Source organism: Hesperophylax consimilis, chromosome 27 (genome assembly GCF_061612785.1).
Source record: "Hesperophylax consimilis isolate HC1 chromosome 27, BYU_Hcon_1.0, whole genome shotgun sequence".
In the NCBI taxonomy this organism is placed as follows: domain Eukaryota; kingdom Metazoa; phylum Arthropoda; class Insecta; order Trichoptera; family Limnephilidae; genus Hesperophylax; species Hesperophylax consimilis.
In genome coordinates this window covers 11664524-11691437 of record NC_142862.1, presented here as the reverse complement: position 1 = coordinate 11691437, position 26914 = coordinate 11664524, and the positions used below count along the sequence as shown (strand labels likewise).

The window sequence follows — 26914 nt, the reverse complement described above, 5'->3', positions numbered from 1 at the left end:
CAAGAATAGAAAAATTGGTTACAATGCGTTCAAAAAACCATTTCTGGCAATTACGAATAAATAATAATATTTGGCTGATTTATATAGCGCAATTTTCGTGAAAAATCACCTCAAGGGCGCTCCTAAATCATCTTAATAAAGCATTACAAGCAGCGACTAAATATGACATAAGATATATGATTTTTTTTTTAAATAAGATAAAAGTGTATCGCGCCAAAAACACGTAAGTGGAGTTTTGTAATTTTGTACATAGGTTTTTTTTGCAACCTGCGAACGTAATTGCAAATAAGCTAAAGGCCATGGTGATAATCAATTGGGGCTCGGTTTCAAACGACCTTTTTGTGCAAATAACAAAAAACCACTGTATGCACAGTTACCCTGGATATTTGGGGCAATTTGTATTGCAAACACAGTGGGAGCCGAATATGAAAAGCTCGAACGGTTTAGAAATAAATAGCAATTTCAGAATGGTGGATACTGTCGGTATCTTCCTGGTCAAAGACTAACATTTTGAAACAAAATATTGTTTGAAATGTCGTCAGCCGTTTTGCTGACCAGTAATAGCCAAATACAATTTAGGAGGCGGGTATGGTTACACTGAAAGAAATGTTTAGGTACGATTTACCAAATTTTCAGTAATTATCTACTAAACAGTTTAGTTGCTGTGGTGACTGCCGAACTTTTAGCTACTGTTTGCTAAACAGCAGTTTATTTATGACAGCTTAACGATTCAGATATTCTAGCTAAACTAATCGGTTAAGACAGCTTTCTGTGTTTAGTTGTGTTACCTAAACTGTATTTATGACAGCTTAACGATTCAGATATTCTAGCTAAACTAATCGGTTGAGACAGCTTTGTGTTTAGTTGTGTTACCTAAACTGTATTTATGACAGCTTAACGATTCAGATATTCTAGCTAAACTAATCGGTTGAGACAGCTTTGTGTTTAGTTGTGTTACCTAAACTGTATTTATGACAGCTTAACGATTCAGGTATTCTAGCTAAACTAATCGGTTGAGACAGCTTTGTGTTTAGTTGTGTTACCTAAACTGTATTTATGACAGCTTAACGATTCAGATATTCTAGCTAAACTAATCGGTTGAGACAGCTTTGTGTTTAGTTGTGTTACCTAAACTGTATTTATGACAGCTTAACGATTCAGGTATTCTAGCTAAACTAATCGGTTGAGACAGCTTTGTGTTTAGTTGTGTTACCTAAACTAAAAATTATATACCTAAACCATTTTGTAGTGTTCGGTTAGAAAAACTTAACTGTTTAGATGTAGTAACCTTATTATTTAGTTAATATTACAAAATGGTTAGGTTGATTAACTAAACTTCGGTTGGAATAGCCCTACCGATATAGGTGTTTTAGCTCTCTACTGCTAGCTAGCTTTAGGTACTGCAGCTTAGCTTTTTGGTTAGATTATCTATATTAAATAGGAAGTGCAGCTTTGCAGTTTAGCTGAAAACAATACAGGGTGTAAATGTAACCACCATCAACTCGAAGGATTATACCCATAATTCAGAATCATGGGTTAAATACTTTGAGTTGCAGGTAGTTTATTACAACCCTTTTGAGAGATGAAACCTAAATAAATAAATATTATGTTTTGTAAGACTAGAAAGTACTTATTAAAAACCTCATTCATATAAAAGTTATTTTGTTAAGAATCGTCTCTCAAAATATTGTTTCCAGCTACCAGCAAAGCCTCAAAAAAGAAAACACGTTTGATCATACACACATTTATATTATCATTTTTTATTATAATTTTTTTTTTAATATAGTAAAAGATGTTTGTGTCCTGATTTGGCAAATTCTTTTCGGCGCTGCCTGTATGTGTCTAGTAATTTACCTTTAGCAGCAATTTTTTGGGTAGGCCCAAAACACACATATGGGGTGAAATATACAGCTGCGCTTTCTTTATTAAAGACTTTGGTGATTTGAAAAGCAAATTCATAAAATCTCTTGCTTGTAATGGATCTATCTGGATTACCCTGCAATTCCTTACTTATAATAGTACTGCACAGTCTGGCAGAATTGTCCAACAGACCCTTTGACTCAAACTGCATTAAAAGTGCTTGCCCTTCATTGATTGATAGGAGATGATTGCGTAAGTCCTGGAAAACAAAATTAAATTGCATATTGATTACATAACTAATAACCACTTCTATAATCATCATAATATCAGTCACAGGATGGCTATTCTACGCTGCCACTACTAAAATACATATATCGGAATGTATAAAACAATTAACCTAAGTTACTTAGGTATCTGAAACTTACTAAAATTATTTAACTTACATTCGAAATTTGCTCTTCAAAAGCTTCTTGCGTTATTCTTTGTGATTTGTTTTTATTTTCCAACAAGGAAATGTCATTTACAAGGAAGTCATCGTGTTGATAATATAATATGGGCGTTGTTTGTTTGGAAGTTGAAGGTATATCTTCAATCTGAAACAAAAAGCGGGTATGTACACAAAGGGGAAAGAAAGGGTGAAGGGGTCAAGCTTTGTTTTTATCCCTTTGGAATTGCTTGACCCCCCCGGCAGTCGATTTATTCATTAATTACAGGAATTATTATTTTAAATACTATTATTTTTGTATCAAAATCGCGTCCGGTACAACTATTTCCAAATGGTTAGCCAAAAAAGGCCTAGGTATACAATATGTCATCATTACTGCTTTTAAAAACTTACACTTATGACAGGTGGATTGATAACATCTTTGAGCGCATTAATGTGTGCTGTAGGCAGTGCCCGGTGCCCTACAGTCGGAATCAATTCTTTAATATCATCTTGAGATATTATCAGGAGTGTTTTCGAGTCTATGGCTTGAGTCTGAAATAAAGAAAAAAAACGACGAGATAATACAAAAATTTTCAAAACAAGAAAATAAAAATTTATTTTTCAAAGGAATGAAAACTATTCATTAAAAAAAATGTATATTTATACAACAGCAGATACCGAACACCCTGTATCATGAATCAAGCGGAGATACAATAGTTTTAATAATGAAATTATTTCATTTATATGAAAATTTCAAATGTAATCATTAACAATGGGTGGTCATCCTGTATTTAAAAAAACATATCCCTCCCAAAAAAAAACAACAGAATTCAATGTTCAAAATGTTATGTCCGAATTAATAATTTGCAATACACATTTATTAAAATTAAATATAACCTGCTATGTTCTAGTTTCTGGCTAGGGTAAAACTGTAACTTAGAAAATACTACAGTTTCAAACAACATTCGTTCAATACAAAATAATACTGGCGGAAACAAACAAAGAAATAAAGGCGCCCTTGAGGTGATTTTGCACAAAAACGGCGCTATACAAGTGATCCAATTATTATTATTTTTTTATATACCACTCTCTGTAACTTGTGTCATGACTCCTGACACAATCTTGGTTGTAGCGTCAACACGCACTCTTCAAACTAGGTACATAATAAATACAAATCTTCTAAATCTATTGCGTAGGTACTTGAGTCATGGAATAATGAAGGTGCCAGTTTCTAAATCAAATAGAATGGATATTATCAAAATATATAATATCATAGTTCCATGATCTAAATTCTAAATCAATAAAAAAATGAAAAAAGAAAACTCACCTTTAAATGTTTCTATGTAAGCCTCCAGATTCCAAGAAATTAAATAATCCTCCACGGTTTTGTCTGCCATTATCACTAGGAACCAGGAACAGCGGTTAACATAAATTCAATTCAATTCAAAAATAAATTCGCAACGCGCGCAACGAACGTCAATTCACAACTGTCAACTCGTCAACTGTGGCGATATGAGAACTGCGTCGTAAATGAACACCTGCGTTAGACCACTAGCGATGATAAAAAGATCTACCAAAGTTCGGAAGATTTTAACTAAAGTTTTGTTGCACTTTGCCTAAGTTTGTGCAAAGCAACTAATTGTTATGTAAAAATACCAAATTTAGATATTCCAACCTCAGTTTTGCTATATGAACAAAACATTTAACCAAACTAGATGTTTAATTAAATTTAGCTAAATACTTTGGGAATAACACATAAACTTAAGTTACTAAAGTGAAATAGGTTTACTAAATTACTTTAGCTTGATTAACCAAACCGATTATTTTGTTTAGGTAAGTATGCTTTTAGTGTGCTATTATTAAAGTTTAGTTATAATAGCTCAAGCACATTTTACTAAACAACGACGGTATCTGCACATAAAGTATTTTAGGTAAAGTAGCTGAACTTTAGGCGATGGTTACACAACTTCAATTAGCTTAACACTTTAGCTAACTCATTTTTTTCAGTGTACCGCGGCTCCAGGAACCGTTCATTGTTAAACCAATAACTCTGCCACAGGTCACTCCAAGTGGTTAGCTAAGTTTAGCGACTTAGCAGGGGTGCCGGGTTCACAGGGTGATGTTTGTCCAGGTCTTGGCGGCGGATGCGTCTGCCCACCAAATGCGTGGCGGGCCTGATCGGGAGAAGGCGGTTGAGGGGGAGTAGGAGGGATGGAATCAAACGTTCGTCACTCCTGGACGCACTGACCCCTAGATTCCTACCCCACATACCTCATACTTTCATCCTCCCCATAACTCCCTCACCTTATAAAATTCAACAGCATCCTCAACGATGACATAGGATCTGAGGGAATTATTTCCCCCACGGCCATGAGGCCACAGGAGTGGACGTCAAAAAGATAGTTCACAACATTCCTCTTACAACATAACCCAATTAAGGCGATGCCATACGTCGTGCAATATTTTGAATCGAGCCGCCATCAATAACACTCCTTACGTAGATGGCGATAAGGCTTAACACAATCCAACTGTTTTGATTTAGACAAGAAAAAAACATAGCCAAAAAGTGCCTTTTATTTTATTTTGTGGATGTTCAGGCATAAATATTTAAATGTTTTCCGATCATTTTATAAATAACTTAATTTGCCACATTATAAAATAAAACCATAACCGAAAATGGGTTCGTAAGTACGAAATTTTGAACTTTAAAGCAGTTTTCACAGGCCTTATAAATTATTTTATTCTGGGCTTATAAAAAGACTTATGTAAAAAATACTCGATTATTTGAAAGGACAAGATGTATTATACTCGCGGTATTTATTTAAAGCATCTGAAACATTTCTAGGCGACCAAATATTCAAACCAAAAACACATGATTTTGCATTACTACGTATGGCATCGCCTTAAAGATGCCGTAGTCCTAGTGGTTCTGGAAAGTTGAAAGCAGTTCTGACTCTCGGAATGTATTCACGTAACAAAATCGATCATTCAATGAAACGTTCGTAGTACTCTCTTCTTTCATCACTCTCTTCTTTCATTAGAGCGATACCTCTTAGTTAGGTTATGTTAGGTAATGGAAGTCAGAATATTTCAAGTAATTTAAGCTACTGTTTTTCATTTATATTATTTATTATTAAAAATACCTATTAATTTCTTCCTGTAATTCCGGTTCAACGAACTCTAGAACTTTTGCTTTGATTTAAGTGTCATCTTTTTCAAGTGCGTTTCTTTGGAGAATTCAGACACGCGATTGGGTAACCTAAACAAAAAATATTTTTATTGACATTTTCAATTTGATGTATTATATTTAGATGTGACACGAAGCGAAAAAAATTGTTTCCATTTTTTCTACCACCAATTAGCTCAATGTGACCTGTAACGCTCTAACAGAAACTATTGAATCCTCTCGAACTCGCTTGATAATAAATAGAGTAGATATTAGTACGCAATAGCGCCTCCATCACTATGATTTTTCACGAGTCTGCGCTAGTCTCTAAATAGCATAAAATAAAGTCGCTACCCGCGTCTATCTATTTGAGCGCTTAGTTCTTCTAAACTATGCAACGGATTTTGATAGAGTTTTCAATATCATTTAGAGAATTTCTTCCGAAAGGTTTACATAATATATAAGATACATGCATATTATATTTGTAGAAAGTAGAGAAAATTTGTTGTTTTATATTCAAGACATAAAAATATATTTTCGGGACTTCATTGCTAACGCTGGTTAAACCTCATGATATACTCGTATATCAAAATAGTTTACTATGGAATTGTAAATCTTAAAAAGGCCTACAGAAAAGTCCGCGATGCTAAATGTCAGCCCCTAAGGATATTATATGGGACGATTGATTCTGTCTATGATCAACTTACAAATAGGTAGGTGCAAATAAGTGCGGATTCGTGGACACGTTACCGCGGGTGAAAGGATTATGCAGAAGCGCGGGACTTATTTTACATTCAGGACAATGTCGTTTATCCGACTATAGCGGATAACCGAAACTACGCTTTATTTAAATTTAAAACTTCGTCCGAGTGTCAACAATAGTTTTTCTTATTATAAATATATATATCTGCCATCTCTCATACAAGAAACAAGCATTGTGTCGTTTTTTTCTTTTTGTGTGAAACTTCGAAAAACTACCTTTAAAATGAATACACTATGCTCCATCTGTAAAAAAAACATTGACACCCCGTCAGACTTCATCTCATGTTGTATCTGCGACGATAACTACCACTTCATTTGTGCCGATATCGCAGAGACCTCACGGCGAGGAACTAAGATTTTACAGTGGCGCTGCAAACTTTGCACAAAAACACAAAAAAACTCAAAAAAAATACGTCGGAAAAAAATCTAGAGCTGACATCTATCGAGAAACCTAATAAACAACCTTCATCAACACCAAAATCTACAATTGCCGCCTCATCATACGCCAGTGTGAACTTACCACCTACAACCACAGATGGCACTAGTAATCTGACAATCGATCTATTTTTAACTGAATTCGCAAATTTCAAAGACTCAGTTAATGAATCTGTTGGAAAAAAATACGATGCAATCCTGCTCCAAAATAATGAAATATTAAAAACCATTCAAAACATATCTCAACAGCAAGAAGATTTAAAATATCGAATAAATAATTTGGAAAAACTACATGAACAAGTAAACTCAGCCTTAAATTCAAGACTTGAAGACTTAGAAAAAAAAAATAAAGAAAATGAAATAAAAATTTGTCTCTTGACAGAACGAAATGAAGACCTAGAAAAAAGAATAATAGCGATCGAGATTGACCAAGAAAACAGGAACAGACGAATCAACAATACTTGTTTGGAACTTCGAGGGCTTCCAGAATTCAAAGAGGAAACATCACAAACCTTAAAAGACATTATATTCAACACCAGTAAAATAGTAGACTGCCAACTAAATACAAATGATATTTATAATATATATAAAGTATCACAAAGAAACAAAAATATTCCTCCAACAGTTAAACCTAGGTCAGTGGTAATTAATTTTAATTCAATACCGTTAAAAGAGGAGCTCCTTAATGCTATAAAAAAATATAACAGGTCTTGCGAAAAGATTGGAGACAAACTAAACACGGGAACAATCGGATTGTCTGGCTCCATTACACCCATATACGTCTCAGAACTCCTCACGTCTAAAGGCAAACGGCTTTGGTATCTAGCTCGCCAACGTGCGACGGAATGTAAATATAGGTACGTCTGGACGAAAGCAGGTCTAATCTACATGAAAAAAGATGACTCTTCTCGACCTATATTAATAGACTCAGAACAAGCTATACCGAAGCTCTGACTACCTGCTCTTTATTCTGATTATCGTGATAAAACTACTGACTACCGCTTTATATCGCCATTTCATACTCTATTACATAACAGCACTATATTATATGAACACCTAGGTTTTTGCATAACTCCAATTTGTACTGGAACAATTTTAATCCTAATTTTAATTTTAATCTTTATTCTCTCTAGAATGGTAACTACACTTATTATAAGATTATTATTTGATTTATTAGTAATATTACTAATAATTCGGCAAAAGAGAACTCTAATCAACATATCTTATATAACCCAGATATTACTTATTTTTCATACTTATACTACTTTTTACTGTCTTTTTAAAGAGAAAATGCCACACACTAACTACATACGTTATTTATTTCCTGGATTTTATTTCAGATATTATTTCTTACTCATATATATTTTATTTTTCCTAATTACATCATTTTGTTTACAGTTTTGTCGCTACATATTTCGTACTACAAGTATTTATATGATAATAAAATACTGTTTTAAAACTTTACCCAGAAAACAACAATTAATTTTTGAATTCTAATGGTAATAAACGATCTTCAACATGAAATCGATAGTATCTTAGTGCCAAATACTGAAATAATTTTTGAAAACATTAACAAAATTATGCAATTTAATTGGGAATCTAATAGGATTAATATTGTTCATCAAAATATTAGAACGATGGGAAACTTGGATGATTTTCTTATATTTTTGGAAGAAATAAAAGCTGTGGTAAAGTTCCATATACTAATTCTCACTGAATGCAGGTTAAATGATTCATACATAGCCAAACAAATTTCAGGCTATAACGAATACCATACAACATCGCATATTAACCAAAATAGCGGAGTAGTAGTATATATCGACAATACATTAAATTCCTTAGTACAAGAAATAAACATCAATCAGTGTAATTGTTTAAAAATCAACATTAATGAAAATTTAGGTATCCTAGCTATCTACCGATCACCATCGTTCAATGACATCCAAGATTTCCTGGAAAATCTTATTGGTGAGTTAAAAAAAACTAAGGATTATGCACAATATGTACTGATCGGGGACATGAATATAAATACTATAGGAGAAGTATTGCATAGGCAGTCCGACGACTACTTATGTGCTATGGCTGAAAGTAACTTTATTTCCAATATTAATTCTCCAACTAGGGTACAAGGTAGCTCAAGCTCATGTTTGGATCATATATATACCAGAAATATAACAAATTCAAATGCATTTGTAATACATAATACAATCACTGATCATTACACCACTGCAATCAGTATCCCAAACTCAACACCCAAAAAACATAAAATTAATCACAAACAGATTATCGATTATGAGGCTTTATTAAATGATCTTAATAATAAAAATTGGAAATATGTTTATAAAGAGACTGAAGTTAACAATGCTCTAAACTATTTTATTAATGAAATCGATACATTCATAACAAAACACACAATAACTAAACGCATTCCATATAGTAAAATACATCTCACACCATGGATTACCAACGGCATTGTTAAATCTATACACAAAAGAAATCACCTTCATAAAATAGCTAAACGAGACCCATTGAACGATACTAAACAGCAAAACTATTACCGATACCGTAATATTTGCAAAACCGTTATTCGCAAATGTAAAGAGCGTTATTATAAATTCTTACTTGATAAGGATAATTCCAGCAAAAACATGTGGAATGTTGTCAGAGACATAACTAAAAGTAAAAGAAATACCAATGCATCCGTAACTGAATTAAATACCGGAATGATTATAACTGACAATCAATCAATTGCATGTCATACTAATCAATATTTTGCATCTGTTGGATCAAATCTAGCAAAAAATTTTTTATTAGAAACCCAGAAAACGGAAGACTCTTTAGCATCGACAATTGAAACAAAGGAACAATCTTTTTCATTTAATATTAAACCAACTACTGTAGAAGAGGTCTTAAAAATAATCAACAGCCTTAATACTACACATGCAAAGGGTCCAGATAGTCTAAATACACAAATACTAAAAAAAATTAAAAATCAGATTTCTGCTCCGCTATCATATATTTACAACTTAAGTTTTGCATCAGGAATATTTCCTGATCACTTCAAAAAATCAATAATTGTCCCAATTCACAAAAGTGGACCTAAATCTCTTGTAGAAAACTATAGGCCAATATCACTATTAAGCGCGATATCCAAAGTCATTGAAAAGCTTTTCAAAACTAGGTTAAACGAATATGTGGAGAAACATAACATTCTAAGTCCTAACCAATACGGCTTTCGGTCGGGTAAGGGAACGGATGATGCCATCGCATGTCTCACTGAAACTATTGCAGGGAATATGAACCGTGGCAAGAAAACTATTGCCCTTTTCCTGGACCTGGCCAAGGCATTTGACACTATATCTCATAAAATTCTTTTACAGAGACTTAGAAACATAGGAATAAAGGAAAAAGCTTTTCAATGGATAGAAAGTTATATATCTAATAGATTTCAACAAACCAGAATTAACGAAGCTATTAGCACTTCACTAAAATACACTTTTGGGGTACCACAAGGAAGTACACTTGGGCCCCTTCTCTTTATTATATACATAAACGAACTTTGTAACCAACACATTGGTGGCAAAATTATCACGTTCGCTGACGATACAGTTATTTTGTTTGAAGGAGATGATTGGAAAGAAACACACCACCTTGCGAACACAGGTATAAACAGAGTAAAACAGTGGCTGGACAGTAATTTGCTTACACTAAACATACAAAAAAACAAAATATCTCACATTTAGCGCTACCCTTGCAGGTCAACCCAAAACACCTCATCACCTCACAATACATAATATTAAGTGTAGCCTTGGAAATAATAACCATACTTGTAAATGCGAAACCCTTGAATGTGTTAAATCTGTTAAATATTTAGGTATAATAGTGGATAACCATCTTAAATGGAAACAACAAATTGAAAACACAGCTAATAAAGTGCGCAAGCTTATTTATATATTTATAGCATTGCGGGAAATTATAAAAACTCAAGACATTAAAAAAATATACTACGGGCTCTGTAACTCAGTCATAACCTACGGTTGCATTGGATGGGGTGGAACAGGATTAACAATATTATACCCGCTACTGAAGGCACAGAAATCCATTCTACGCGTCATTATGAAGAAACCCTTCAGATACTCGAGCGACGCTCTCTTCAAGGAGTTTAATGTGCTTGATGTTCGACAGTGTTACATAAAAAAAATAACAATCTGCGTCCACAAAAATAAAAACAAAGCGATAACAGTCGATCATAATCATCAAACCAGAAGTAAGAGCAGAAACGACCTTTCTATTCCAACTAGTAATACTGCGGCTTATCAAAAAGTTTTCTCATACCTGGGACCAAAAATATACAACAAAATCCCCTACCAATTTAAACTGTGTGAATTATCAGCCTTCGGTACTAAAATTACTAAATGGTTATTAGACTTAGGTAGGACAGATTCCGAAAAATTATTAAAAAACGTAGTCTGAGTTGATTTCTTCGATTTTGTATTTTGTATTTACCTAAAAAATATTTATTTTTTTTCTTTCTTACATTGATATATTATATTTTTATTTTATATTTTACATGTACCTATCTGGATTTTATTGTTTATTACTGCTAAATTGTATTTTCCTAAAAAAAATATTTTCTTTCTTACATTTATATGTTATATTTTAATTTTATTTTTATATTTTACATGTACCTACCTGGAATTATGTACACTCAACCTGCCAATTTGACTGTCCTAAAACGGGAAACTTCCTAGTTGGACAGTCAAAGCTTCCTTTTATATTTGTATATCTTGTATGTAATAAATGTAAAAATAAATAAATAAATAAATAAAAAATGTGATGTTGTGGCGCCTTTTTGTTAGTGGTTAAATGAACGATTAAAAGCTCCGTAGTACCTACCTGGTGGATTTTTTTTTTTTTTTTATAGTGAATACCTCACAAGAGTCCAAACTGCTCCCGTCTGGAGCCAGTGAGACTATGGCATCCCCAATTGGGGGACGTTGTGAGGCTGAAGGTAAGTGGGGACGAGAAAGAGGAAGGTGGGGAAGTACCTGGCTATTCAGATCTAGTCACTAAACACGGTTAAAGCCATTTGGAGCAACGTTTCAATTCTGAATGGTGGTCTTACACCAGGGCGATACTGGTAGTATCTTCCACTCTGGAACGTGCCGCAAATATACTATATATTATTTTAATTAATTAATTGTGAAATAACACAAATTAATCAAATAAAATTTATTTGCGCACGTATTTATTAAAAATTATATAGTATATTTGCGGCACTTTCCAGAGCAAAAGATACTCTTAGTATCGCCCTTGTGTAAACCATTATTTAGAATTTACACGTTGCTTGAAATGGCTTTAGCCGTGTTTGGTGATCAGACCTGAACATACAGATACTTTCCCATCTCCTTCCCCTCCCCACTACCTTTAACCTCACAACATACCCTAATTGGGGATGTCATCGTCTCACTGGCTGCTGACGGTTAGACAGCTGGGACTCTTGTGCGGTATTCACATAAAAAAAGTGAATCGAAACCTTGCTTGAAATGCCTTTAGTCGTGTTTGGTGACCAGATCTGAAGGGCTAGGTAATTCCCGACCAGTCCTTTAGCCTCACAACATATCCCAATTTCCATAGTCCTATTGGTTCCGGACAGTGGGGAGAAGTTGTGACTGCGCGATAATCACATAGCAAAAATATATTCATATTCGTTTAGTCACCCAAATAATATTGATCACAATTCAAATCTGCGAACAATAAATAGTACCATTCATTAGATAACCAACACCACTGCCATAAGTCACCCCAAGTGGTTCGCTACATTTTGTGACTTGGTAGGGATGCCTGAGTTCATGGAGGTGAGGTGTACGTCCGTCACTTCTAGATTATCCGACACACTCGACCGTTGTTCCCAACGTTTAGATCGATCAATCTGAGGTTCTAATCAGCCAAGCCATTTATTCAGTAACGCTCGATTCGCCTGTTTCCAACAAACACCTTTATCGTTGATTATCTTAAGAGGCTCCGCCCATTTTCATAGACAATAAAAAGACACCAAAGTAAAAACTCTCAATGTTAAATTAATATTGATGAGTTAATATTTTACTTATTATTAAAACAGATAATTTGTATTAATAATAAGTAAATAAAAATAGTTTATATTTTTTAAATCAAAACAGGCAGATGGTGTTAAGCGGGAATTTAAACCTTATCGCTATCTAAATAAGGGTTATTATTGATAGCGGCTCAATTTAAAATATTACACGACGTAGTGCATCGCCTTAATAAAAAAATGACGATTGATGTTTCTCCTCCGTGTGTTAACATGAAACTAAGCAACAAAATAAAAACCAAAAAGTAGCAAGAACTTCACGCAGAATTGGAAAATTAACATTATGGAGTTTACAACATCATCCGGCATTCGAAACGGCATTTTTGACAATCGAAAACGGTTAAAGAAATCGTTGTCGTTCAATGTTTGGCTGTTGTCGTTCAATTATCGTTCATTACGTTCATCAATTCCGCAATATCTATTATAAATATTATCATTAATATCTTCACTGTCCATATTAATTTGATACTAAAAATAATAATAAAATTGGCAATACGCAATACGAAAAATAATGCGCGAACCAAATGACGTTCGATATTTCGCTGTCATTTTTCACTGTTGACACTTTTTATAACTAATCCTTTAACTGAGCCAGAGGTTAATCCACCTGTTTTAGGAGAGTTGCATTTGGAAGAGTGTAATTGTGCAGTTGAGGAATGTTGAGCCAAATTTTCGGTTCAACAGTTGATCAGTAGAATTGGGAACAACGGCCGACTGAATAGTCTTACCCACGGCTCATACTTTTTTTTCTTCCTAGAACTTTCTCTCATTTGTTTCCCTAGAAAGATTCACACGGCATCCCTAAATATGACGTAGGCTCCGAGTGAGGTTGGTTTTTTAATGTTGAGTTGTAAAAAAAAAATTAAGACAATTTGTTTGCTTGTTGATTCAGCGTAGGTCCTTTAAATAAAGAAGTGCACCCACAATTTGGATTAGGGGAACGTTTCGCCAGAGTGGGTGATCTTGTAGTACGGTAGTGGTGGTTGAGTAGGTATTGGGTAGGTACTAGATACTGTTGGTATAAAAACGGGCAGATTCAGGGGCTTCTTTCCCGGGGTGTATTATCGTGGTGTCGGCGTTGTTGGTTTTGTACATTGCGCTCCCTGTTGACAGTTTGGATGGTTCCATGAAAAACAGAGCAGTGACAAAATAGAACAATGAAGAAAAGAGAAGAAAAAAAATAACAGCCTAAAGCTGGGATATCTCACCTGATATTATTTATTCTATGATCTATTGTCTATCTATTTCATAGAATGAACAGTTTGAAAAGGTAAAGGAATAAGAAATTCGAGTCATTTTTTAATGTTTACCTTCTAACTCAATACCAGTATTTTTTTTACAAATGTCGATTTCATGGTAAAAATAATTTTCGAAGTTTGTATTTTTCAAAGCCCGCCAAAACGATCGAAATCTGGCGGGGTGCGCGTGACGTCATTCGTACCTCGGTTTTGTTGGTTAACCCTGCAGTGGTCGCGTGGACTACATAATGTAGTCCACTAATACTAAATCAAAAATTTCTCCAAAACGGTAAGCATTAGTTTCACGTGCCGCTAGGTAATTTTAAACGAACCATCGAGAGACGCACTTAGTGCAGCGCAAGCCATAAATCGTGTGAGGACGTGTAACAGTAGCTCCGCAAAGATCCTGGACTACATACGTAGTCCGCGCGACCAATCACGTAAGTATTTTTCAAGTATGTAAATATGTATGTAATATTTAAAAAGTTCATTTGTGGGGATCATTCGAAAATAGTGTCTTTCCTGCGCAGAAAATATTATAAGTTAATAATTTTTAATAAATAGTTTTATTGTGATCTCAACTAGAGCCAAACCTGTGATTTTTGTGCCAATTTTTGGAGGATTTGATTAAGTTTTGTTCATCGTATCTAGTTAAGAAAACTGAACTGATTATATTTTCATAAGTAAAATAAAGATATTATGCAAAAAAATTATTTTATTTCAATTTAAAAATAGACTACGTCTGTAGTCCGCGCGACTTCTGCAGTCTCATTTAGATGCGCGACCACTGCAGGGTTAACATTAAGGTCTATCCCACTCGGGTCGGTATGAAATCAACAAATCCGAATTATTAGAACTGATTTTTTTTTATTTTTTTTTTATTGCCGGTAACCCGGGCGTTTATTGACATCAATATTTGTTTACAAATTAGTAAAGATCATTCTTTCTGTCATAACACAGGCGCTAATATTTTACATACAAACGGGCATGGTAACAGAATCAATAATCTTGAAGCACTGGAAATAAAAAAAGCTGTAAAAACCAAAAGTCCTATTCTTAATAATCAATTAGATATATCAAGTAGTCAAATATTAAGTTTGTTTCCAATAAACCATTAAAAATGTCCAAGTTCTCCTTATCACCATGTCAGTTGATGCTTTGTTTCTCCATAACTATCTTTGTTTCTACATTATTATCTTTCGGTTTTTCCCATGTCTTTTGTACTTGTGTAAATGTATTGTATGATTTCTCTGTGTTTGTTATATTTATATCATGTTGTCTCCCTAAAATTTTTTTTATATATAAGCTCACACTCTGTACTTCTTGTCTAGTAATAATTTGTACCCTGAAGATGCTCGAGTAAAGCGAAACCGGTCGGTTATAAAAATTATTAAAAACTCGTGGTTTTAAAACAAAAAGTATTTTTATTTATTTCAATAAAATTTATATCTATTGTTTATGTCGCCGCTGCGGCGCCATCGGAGTTGGTAGAATGTTTACTATGTCGCCGTGGCGGCGACAACGGAGTACAAAGGGTTAAGTCTTCCACACATTTTTGATAGTATTCATATTTTGAGAAAATACCTCAATGTTTGGCGTATTTTTAGGGTATTGCTTGGGTACACAATTTATTTTTTTTAACATTTTTGCAGTTTTTAAATTTGGTTGTATGGCGGCAATATATCAAAGTTTATGGTTAGCCCGGCGGCCAAATTCACCGAGATCTCACTGTCCATCTCATCCCTTACCCTGCTCCCGCCCCCAACTGGGATGATGGCAGGTGAGCCCGCAGTAATTTGGCAGTTTAAATGCATCGCTATAGCCCGGGGGGTGGTTGCTCCACCGGGGAGGCCACCCCACCGGTTGATGGGGGGGGGAGGATAAGGAGGGATTGTCAAATATTATACGTATTATATCACGGAGGGGTAGGTGATGGTTTGTGCGAGCTGAAGTTGTTTTGAGATTTTGCAGATAGTGCGCCGTGATAGTATCGTGATGTATGAAGAGTGGAAAATGATAAGGTATGATATTTTTGCTTGATTTTGGAATTGTGACAGTGGCGCCAAGCATAGAATTATTAAAAAAATTACAACATAAATAACGTTATTCAATATTGGAATGTCATAAAACTTCGTAAGATATTTTTTACAACTTTTTAACCTTTCAAAATTTGAAATCTCTCCGTTTTTTTTTGCTTGTGCAATGATGAAGGACTTACCTAGCATAGGATTAAGCTCGCGACGTCTGAGTGGAATTACGACGCTTCGGACCGTTCTACCAACTATCGATTATATTAATTAGCACTTCTCTTATCAGTATTTAGTTTCCTTTCGAATATGAATGCAAATTATACAAAGTGAAAAAATCATCATCACCATAATCATCAAAAATATGAATGTACTGTGGTTGAACGAACAAAATAGGAATTAATTGTAATAAAGCAATAAAGCGACAAATCGATTAATCACCTAACTAAAATATTGATTTTTTAATTTCCATTTTCAAAATTGGAACTGATTTGTCGAGGATTCAGACTAACACGATTTTTCACGGGCTAGTTTCATAATTTTTCGAATCAAAAAATTACGAAATTAACGCAACACAACACCCCACAATTACGTACATAACTTTATACACAAAGCTGAGTTTTCCTTTCTAATTTTAATAATTGAAAAATAATACTGTAGTCATACAAGATTACTTCAGTAACATAACAAGATTCTGATAAAGCGGAACAATAGTAAAAGAAATAAGTGTAAAAAAAGTAAGTTTAAAAAAAAATTGAAGAAAGAATTTTGAAAAAAAACATCATAAAAAGTACACCGAGACCAAAATTTCATAAAAAAATATTACTACAAATAATCACGGGTTAATAAATTAATTCAAGTAGGTCCCTTAATACCCTGTAGACGTAGAAAATTCTCTTAAGGCGATGCCATACGTAGTAATGCAAAATCATGTGTTTTTGGTTTGAAAATTTGATCGCCTAGAAATGTTTCAGATGCTTTAATTAAATTCTGCGAGTAGAATACATCTTGACCTTTGAAATAATCGAGTTTTTTCTAGATAAGTCTTTTATAAGCCCAGAAAAAAATAATGTATAAGGCCTATGAAAACTGCTTTAAAGTTCAAAATCTCCTACTTACGAACCCATTTTCGGTTATGATTTTATTGTATAATGTGAAAAATTAAGTTATCTATAAAATGATCTAAAAAAATTTAAATATTTATGCCTGAACATCCACAAAATAAAATAAAAGGCACTTTTTGGCCATGTTTTTTTCCTGCATAAATCAAAACAGGCGGATGGTGTTAAGCGGGAATTTAAACCTTATCGCCATCTACGTAAGGGTTGTTATTGATAGCGGCTCAATTTAAAATATTACACGACCTAGTGCATCGCCTTAACAACTTTATATTATTCAAATACGTAATCAAATTTTAATATGTAAATGGAATTCTCAGCACAGGAGATGTCATTATCTCAACTTGTTACAGAAAAGAGAAGAGAATCAAACATTTAGCCATTTGTATAGATAGATTCACTAGATGTAACCCAGCCACGCGTTGCTGTGGCTCATTCTTCTGTGCAGATAGAGAAACAATAGCGCGTTTTGCTTTTACTGTTTAAAAAAAAAAGAATTATTTTTATAGATAGTAAAGGCATGTATATATTCCCCTAACATTGATTTTGAGGCATATTATTTTTAGGGGATTTTCAACGAATTTTTGTGGTTAGGTTCCAAAATATCGCGCCACAATTTGACAGCCGCATCTCGTGTACTTGGGTAGTACAATAACACAGCAGCAGGGGGGCACGGGGCACCCTCCCCGCCAGCTCTAGCCCGTACACTTCTTGCCGCAGCTACATTGCATGAATAAAGCAACGCGAGTGCGGAAGGAAAGAACAGTCGGAGTCGTCGACGGGTAAAAAAACAACAAACGTCTGGCAGCCAACATCTCCGAGACGAACATTTTTATAAAATAGTAGCGCAGACTGTAGGAATGATAATAACATTGAATGTTAGCTAAAATGCGTCGACCTTTAAAAAATCACCAATTCTGACTATACTTGTCAAAATTGACTGTAAGAAATTTAAACAAAAGAAATACACATTTTAAATAGAAAAAAAACTGGTATTAAATATTATACTGTAGGCTGTAGGCAGGTACTTTTTCGCTTGTCTGAATTCTAGACACATTAGTTCCAATTTGGTAAACGAGAAGTAAAATAATTTACTATACATTTAATATACAAGGTGTCCAGGGGTGCACCTAAATTCTAAAAATTTCAGCTTTTAAGGTAGTTTTGAGGTGAAAAAAAGTTGAATTGTTCGAATGAAAAAATAAATATTCTTCTATGAAAAAATATTATTGTATGGAAAAAAAACACTTAAAAATAAAAAAATCTAAATTTTTGGACAAACATGCTACTAAAAAAAAAAAGCGCCATCTGTTGGACGCAAAAGCAACATGCGCTATTGGTTCTCTATTTGCACCGACTGAATGAGCCACAGCAACGCGTGGCGGGGTACAGCTAGTCTTAAATATAAATAGTTTACATCCGTGGGTATCGGTCTAAAATTATAAGTTACGAATTCGTCAGAATTAATTTAAAATGTGATCCTCTTGCGGCCCGTGAAAATCACAGGATATTATAATTGTGGGATTTGCGAAGCTGAAAGTATTTATAAAAAAATACATGCCTCGGGATTATGGCCTTTCAAAAATATATGCCATGGTATTATTGCCTTTCAATATATGGGGATAGTTGGTTTCAAAAATATATGCTTCGGGATTATTGCCTTTCAAAAATATGGTGACCGGGTATGTCATCAAAATGACAATTCAAAACACCTACAAAAATTAATATAAAGTCTTGTAAAGTGATGAAACAAAAACTAGATTAAATAGGTTAAGAAAGTTAAAATACATTTAAATTAAAATAAAAACTATAGCAGACTTAAGATAATGAGACGACCAGTGTTTTTTGATATAGTGTCCTCTGCGTGCAGTTCTATCTTTTATAAGCATAAACTTTTTAATATAAGTGTGTTTGTTGGAAGTGACTTGCCAGGTAAGTATGTTTTGGTATCTTTTCTAAATAACAAATGTAGATCCTAGGAAATAAATTGTACAGCGCCCTTGAGGTGATTTTTCACAAAAACGGCGCTCTACAAATTATCCAATTATTATTATTATTATTATTATTGTTACATAGGTAACTATTAAACCTAGTTCTTGTTTCATCACTTGTGAATAGTTACCTATGTAACCTATTTAATCTAGTTTTTGTTTCATCACTTTTTATGACTCTATATCAATTTTTTAAGGTGTGTTGAATTTTCAGTTTGATGAAATATCATGGAACCCAAAAATGTATGTCTCGGTATTATTGCCTTTCAAAAATATATGCCTTGGTATTATTACCTTTCAAAAATATATGCCACGGGATTATTGCCTTTCAAAAATATATTCCTCGAGATCATTGCCTTTCAAAAGCAGAAATGAACTTATTATGTTCGCGGCACGCTACAGAGCGGCAGTTATTTACTCTCAGAATCGAAAAGATGCTACAATTGGTTTTAACTGTGTTTAGTTACCAGATCTGAAGAGGTAGATACTCCCCCATCGTATTTATTTATTTATTTGTTTGTACACGCCCAATTAGGGCTTTTACATATGATACAATTATAATACATTTGATATAATCAGAGAGTAGAAGAGATAAAACAATTAAATATTCATCCCTTATTCATCCCTACCGCCCCAATATAAACTTTTTTAAATATGTAACAGCGTGACCTAGTGCTGGGCGTATTCTAATATTATTCGAAATACATAATTACAATAAATAAATATTTTCCACCATCCTCCCGTGGCGCATCTTAAAAAATCAGCATCCCTCCCCCTCACTCCCCATGGAGATCACAAAAAATATTAGCCTCCGCCGCCATTACTTTGAAACAAGGTCGTTTTGATTAGTAATTCATTCGAATAAATTTGAATCGCTTATTTTTAAATCGATTCTAAATATTATAATAGGCCCTTTTTAAATAACAATATGTAATATAATAACCCTTTATTATGAAGTAATGCTTCTTTTATTTTATTACGATTATTATTTCAATAAGTTTGGTAATCAAACATCAACTCTTTAGGTTATATTATATATTTTATTACATTCTTTTCTTTTTAATATCTTTTTATTTATTTTTTATTTGGTACAATATTTTTTACATTTCAAAGTTTTCCAGTAATGTTGGCCTCACTGGGTGGCTTGCCTGTGCTGAGGCCTTCATTTTATAATATGAAAATATAATATGAAAATATAATCTACATAAAACATTTAAAGAGAAAATAATACATTTAAAATATAATCTCGTGTGTTTGTGAGTGATTTTTGTTTATATTGGTTTTGTGTGTTACGTGTAGGTTTAATTTTTATTTTATGCTATGAAATTTTGGTAATATTGTCTTTTTTGTTCTTTAATCCATTTTGTAATTTTGTGTGTGAATTTATTTTTATTTTCCTCAATTTTAATTTCAAGTTTTGTACTGTTGAAAGCTTTTATAGCATGGTATTGGTAGTGTCTTTGTCCAAAGCTTGAATTTACTGTCGGAGTTTTTTTAATGTTTTCTTTGTACGCTAGTCTAACTGGTCTGTTAGTGTTATTTTGTGTATGTTGAAATTTATTTTTTTTGTCAAAAATGTTAATTTTATATGTTTTATTATTATTTTTTAAATGTTAATTCTATAAATTATGTATGTCAGTTTATTTAAATTGTCCTAAAACGGGATTATCTTCTATTTGGACAGACAAAATATTTTACAATGCTCTAAATATATATTTAAAATACAAAAATATTTTTGAATATGCTAGCGCGACATTACACTAGCGCGAAGCCTATCTGTAAACAATGCGTTTGTAACTCAACTTGTTGCCTGGAGGATGTTTACCCAAATTATAGACGAAAAGTTCCATTTTCACAAAAAGACCCTCCACATAGCACCCCCAAAGATATCACAATTACTTTAAGAAGGTTAAAAAAAACTTTTTTTTTTGTTGTGTGAATCCAGAGTAAAGGTTCACAACTTGGGGATATTATGGTATCCCCAATTGGGATATGTTGTGAGGCTGAAAGTAGTGGGGAGGGGTGCGAGATAAGGAAGAGGAAAGTTGGGAAGTACCTGGCTATTCAAATCTGGTCACTTGTGGAGCAAATATATATATATAAAATATTTAAAAAAACATTTAGCGAATATTATATTGAAATGATAAGGACGAGGAAATCGATAGAAGTGTGCAGGTAAAACATCATTTTAAAGAGACCCTTGCTTGTGTAGTGGTGTACTAGATGTATCAAAATATAATTTTGTTTTTGTTAAGAAGAACGAAACAAAAAAAAACACAAAAAATAACATTGTCGAATTGCATCGCGACTCAAAATTAAAACGTAATTGATAAAGGTCACTACGCACCCAGTATCTTTTGGCATTTTCGTGGTAATTTGGGACTGCGGGAGGGAGTTTAAAACAACCAGTAGTTAGAAAAACTGATTCTATGAGTGTGTTACAAATAATACCTTCAAACTTGTCCTCTACAGGATTAGTCTGTATCTACTTTCGATACTATCGGTGTGCACAAATACATTCAAAGGTGTACTCTTTAAATGATTGTTATTTTTTGTGATTTTAATCTTCGATTTTGTAATACTTTTTTTTAAGAAAGACAATCATTCCCGGGTTACGAATAACCTGACAATATTTGAAAATCTCCTACTACTAACACAGTAAGTGGAAAATGTGATGTATGCTGTGATGTAGGACTTAGCCAGCCGAGGAATTGAACCTGAGATCCTACGTCCGATTCCCAATTACGACCATTACCTTCGGTTTAATTGTGTTAATCGTAAAAAAGATTCGACCTTGCGTCTCATAATATACATAATATCTAACTCCTAATTTAATTTTAAACTAGGTATTTCTTTTGATCAGAACGTATTAAATATTTGAAGAGAAAATGAATGTAGCTCATCGAGAAATCTCCAGTTTTTAGTTACAAATAATATAATATAAACAACGTGGGAATTAATTAAGTTTCCCTCCTCAAATATCGCCCATTTTCCGGCGTTGTTTTCTTTCATGGCGGGCGAGGGTACATTATTACGCAGCAGGGAGAATTCCACAACTGTACCGACATTTTGCAATCGTTGCGAGATTTGCAAGCAAACTTTGTAAGGGAAATGGGCTCTCACTGTGGCTACAGTTGTCGTAGAATTAATTTATATATTTTAAAAATTAATTTATATATTTTAACCTGTTCTAAAAAACTGGATAAATAACCGATTCCACATTGATCTACGACAACTGTAGCCGCAATGAGAGCCGATTTCCCTAACTAAGTTTTCTTACAAAACTCGCTAACATTATATATAGTTATTTTTTATGTGAATACCGCAGAAGGGTTCCAATTGCTCCCGACCGTCTTGAGACTATGGCATCCCCAATTGGGTATTTTGTGAGGCTGAAGGTAGTGCAGAGGAGTTTCTACCGAAGAATCTAATGAGGATTATTTTTTAATGATAAACTAATGTTTTTAAGACAAGGTTTTATGCATAGCACAAAGGATAACAAATATATGCAATAATTAGTCGCCTTAAATATCAATATAAATTGAAAATATCTCCAGAGTAAAAATAAATGCCGCCAAAAAAACATAATAAGCGGTAATTGTACTAGTACATATTGAATTATTTGGCGGGTTGGAGATAAGCCGAAGTGGCTTAGTGGTTCAGAGCATCTGATTGAACATCAGAAGGTGCGGGTTCAATTCCCGTCGGCGGCATTTATTTTTACTCGGGAGATATTTTCAATTTGTATTGATATTTTTCAGGCGACTAATTATTGCTTATAATAATTTGTTTCTGATGAGAAAGTCACACGAGGACAGGACAATATTATAATGTCCCAGCTCCGGAACCATTGTCCTGGTGTTAACAGAAGTTTGGAGAATAGGACAAGACGGGCAGACTATCTCAGCAGGACAATGTCTTACCCCCAGCATCGCAACCAGTCGCATTGTCCGCGTGTATACGCGTTTCTCAGATCTGGTCACTGATTAGTGAAACAACACAAATGTATGAAACCCTCAGGCCTCTGCAATATTTCGACAGACAGGTCGGAGTATTCCCGCTTTGCAACAAAATTCCACAACGTAATACTAGAATTCAGGATTTATTTCAGTGCAGAAATTCTGGGACTAACCACCATTTGTATTCCTCTTTGCCCAGAATACTAATGGAGGGAAACAATTATACCAAGTCAGTGGACATCTTCCATTTATCTTTAAATAAAAATAAAGTGTTGTTAATGAAACAATTCTGTTATGTACAATAAATAATGTATATTTCTAAATATTTATATGTAAAAGCCCCGAAAAAGGGCGTTAGTTAATAAATAAAATCCAAGTAAATGTTATATTTCTTAACTTATTGGAAAACTAAAAACTGCATTTAAAAGGTGATAAAATACGCTTCCTAATGTATTATTATATATATAAAAATATAATTTTTGATTTTTTAAATTTTTAATCCGAATATGGAAAGAATGGCTCGCCTTACGTTCAAATTACTAACATTATTAATTTTTTTTATTAAAGGTAAACTTGTGTTTCCGTCGACGGCATTTACTTTTTGTCGGAAGATTTTTACAATTGTTTATTTAAAATCATAATTATTACCATGTTCTTAATGAGCGACATCATTCCACTGTACGCCCAGCCTCTCCTTGCACAGCTTATTTTCCCAAACTAACGCTTTCCTTTCCCAAATTTTAATTAATTAAGATTTTTGATTCCGTTTTGTAGTTCGGCCCTCGATGGGGCGCTCGTTTGTTTGCGAATTTGGCCAAAAATAAAACAATTACATCCGAATTAATTAAACCAATTGGAATATCCAGAAGAATTTATATTATCCCCTCCGAAGAAGAAAGTGAACAGGATAGGTATTTTTCGGAAAATTCTCAGTATTCTTCATTTGCAACAGTCATATTCCGTACGCGCAGACAGAGAGACATAATGAAACAGAAGTGGGAAATGAAGAAGAAAATGTTTGGGTTCCCAGGGGCCTGTTAAAGAAGAAAAACGATCAAGTCTCGCTTTGATGTAGAATAGTCACTTGCTTTGTTTGTAATGAAATATTCGAGTGAACACAGCGTTTAATGAAGTGCAAATACTGACGGCTGTTTTATCGATGAAAACTGAGCGGCCTTTTTCATACAAAATTTAAATTTGGATTTTAAGTCAAAATACCCAACCAAACTGAAAAATATTTTTTTCGCTCAATAGGTACAGCAAATATCGAGGAGGGATATGTGCTACTTTATGTATTTGTGTTTCAAATTATAAAATAGACGCTATTAAAGAGGTAGAGTTTTCATGATCGTAGAGGCAACTTTGGCAATTATTGTTAATAATAATATTTGGATGATTTGTTTAGCGCCGTTTTTGCGCAAAATCGCCTCATGGGCTCTGTACAAATGGTGACCGGATAACTCATCAAAATAACAATTCAACACCATTTAAAGGTGTGTTGAATTGTCATTTTGAGGAGTTATCATGGAACCTGTACAAATATATAAAACATTTCTATAATGATCTATGTTATTAGATCTACAGACTAGTCAAACTATTATCAATTGATGTCTAACAGATTGCATCCACCGTTTCGTCGATCACTAATACAAAGCTATATAGTCCAGTCAGCCTGTGTCGTAGAACACCATTTAGACCAACTAAATAGTATAAAGCTAATTTTTTCCCCATCGACTACTACCATTTAGACAAGTGTTTAGAAAAAAGTCCCCGCCCCTACCCCCCTTGCTTCCCCCCCTGTGCCCCCCCAAACATGAAAAGTCTAGGGTTTCGTAAATCGCGTCTATCTCAATTATTAAACAACATATCGGATTGAAATTTTTTTTATTCTCTTTGCTGTAACGTTTTCTACAAAAAAAGTTCAGTTAACTTTCGTCGTAACTTTTACCGTTTGTTTGTAATTCGTATGATAAGGTAAAAATTTGTAAATTTTTTGGCACATAATTTTATATTTTGTCACAGAACTTTTCAGGCCGACATTTTATGAAAAAATATTTCCTACAAAAGTTGTAGCCCCTGTTATTACCTTTAAAATGATATATTTTAATGTGTACTTTATGGCTAGGAAACGCCAAATATCAACCGTGAAAGTCATGTACATGCGAAATTGTTACGATGGTAGACAAAACTTTGAACCATCTTATGTACTGGCTTTGCCTTTTATAAACATAGATCCAGGAAATCCGACTGCTATTTATTCTGCCCTTAGTTACGCTTCTAAAGAGAGCAAGTTAGCTGGCCAGCCGTGTATTGTCACTTTTGACCAACCACTTTTCCTGAAAGCAGTAGACATTGTTACAAGTTCTTCTACAGAAAGTGAAATATCTGGAGTAATCGTCAGACTAGGCGGATTCCATCTTCTAATGTTCCTTGGTTGCTTAGGAAAGTTTATGGAAGGTAGTGGAATCGAAGAAATGTGGACCTCTGTTTATGGAAAATCAACGATTCCTCACCTTATGTCAGGACATGCTTACGCAAGGTCTTATAGAGCTCACATGATGACCCAGGCAGCTTTGATGTTACTGCTATTCGAGGAATGTTCATCTCTTAAAGAAATGATTACAAACGACTTTAATGATATTCATATCCAAACAATTAACAAACAAACAACTGTTGAAGACGCCATGAGAGAGTGTAAAACAAATGAAATAATGACAAGACTAGAAGAAGTGTATGAAGATTTGGTTAAAACTATTAGAACTTCAAAACTGTGGCTACAAGAGTTTAAATTGGTGAATTTGGCTCTAGACTTTATTCTGGCAGAGAGAATCGGCGATTGGAATTTGCACATTAATACAGTCAAGCAAATGATACCGTATTTCCATGCTGCTGGACATTTGCTCTACGCCAAATCCGCACACATAACAAATGTTGAGTCTACAATCGAAGATGTCAAATGAAGACTTCGAAAGGTTCGTCAATAAAGGTTTTTTTACAGTTCGGCGTACAGATGGATTTTTTACCGGTATCTGGACGGACATGACCATAGAGCAGACATTAATGCGATCATCAAAATCCATAGGTGGCCTTACTCATGGACGAGGATTAAGCGAGAGGACGCTAACCAAGTTCATTGCTTGCGCTCCTGCATCCCTACAAATTTGTGAGGCTTTCGAGAAGTTCTCTGGCTGCTTGACTCAGTTTAACGAACAGCACACTGAACTTAGATGCAGTAGAAGAGAAAGGGACTTGCAAGATATTAATAAATTTCTCGGGTGGCTGCGTATCCATAATCCTTTCCGACAGAGCAACGATTTAATTTCTTTATCCTCTGGTCTAGTAGTGACAAGTTCGGGTGTAAACTGCGATGAAGCGTATGATGTAGGAATGAAATGCTTGAAAGACATCGAAGGAAATAATTTTGCAGATGTTAAATTGAAAAGAAAAAATAAAGTTAAAACTATAGGCTCCGTAGTAAGTGGTATAAATGTGAGATCTGAAGAAGTGCCAATTAATCCTGATCAGCTGTTTAATAGGGTTATATGTATGTCTCAAGGAACAAATAATCTCAAACAATACTTCAACTATGAACTTAGCCCATACCCTTTGTCTTTATTTGAAAACAATAAAATGATAAGAAAGGGAACTAAATCAAGTCTTATGAAAATATTTGAAAAGTGGACAGTAAGCAACGAAGTTTTTAAAAATTTGCCCCCAAAAATATATGTAGTAGATGGAGGGTATCTTTTGCACAGTGTTATTTGGCCTGACAAAGTAACATATAGCAGCATCATAGAGAAGTATGTTGATACTGTAATG

General features: G+C 33.9%; 1 protein-coding gene and 1 long non-coding RNA gene across 3 annotated transcripts in view; both read right to left on the bottom strand.

The window, feature by feature from the left end:
• The window catches only part of LOC149410582 (homeobox protein PKNOX1-like), a 95515-nt gene that overhangs the window by 26713 nt on the left and 41888 nt on the right, over positions 1-26914 (bottom strand). The window lies entirely within an intron of this gene.
• Positions 1085-3776, bottom strand: LOC149410583 (uncharacterized). Its single transcript, XR_016304989.1, has 4 exons — positions 3615-3776; positions 2699-2839; positions 2304-2453; positions 1085-2119 (listed from the first exon to the last, which is right to left on the bottom strand). It is a non-coding gene; the product is annotated as an uncharacterized LOC149410583 (long non-coding RNA).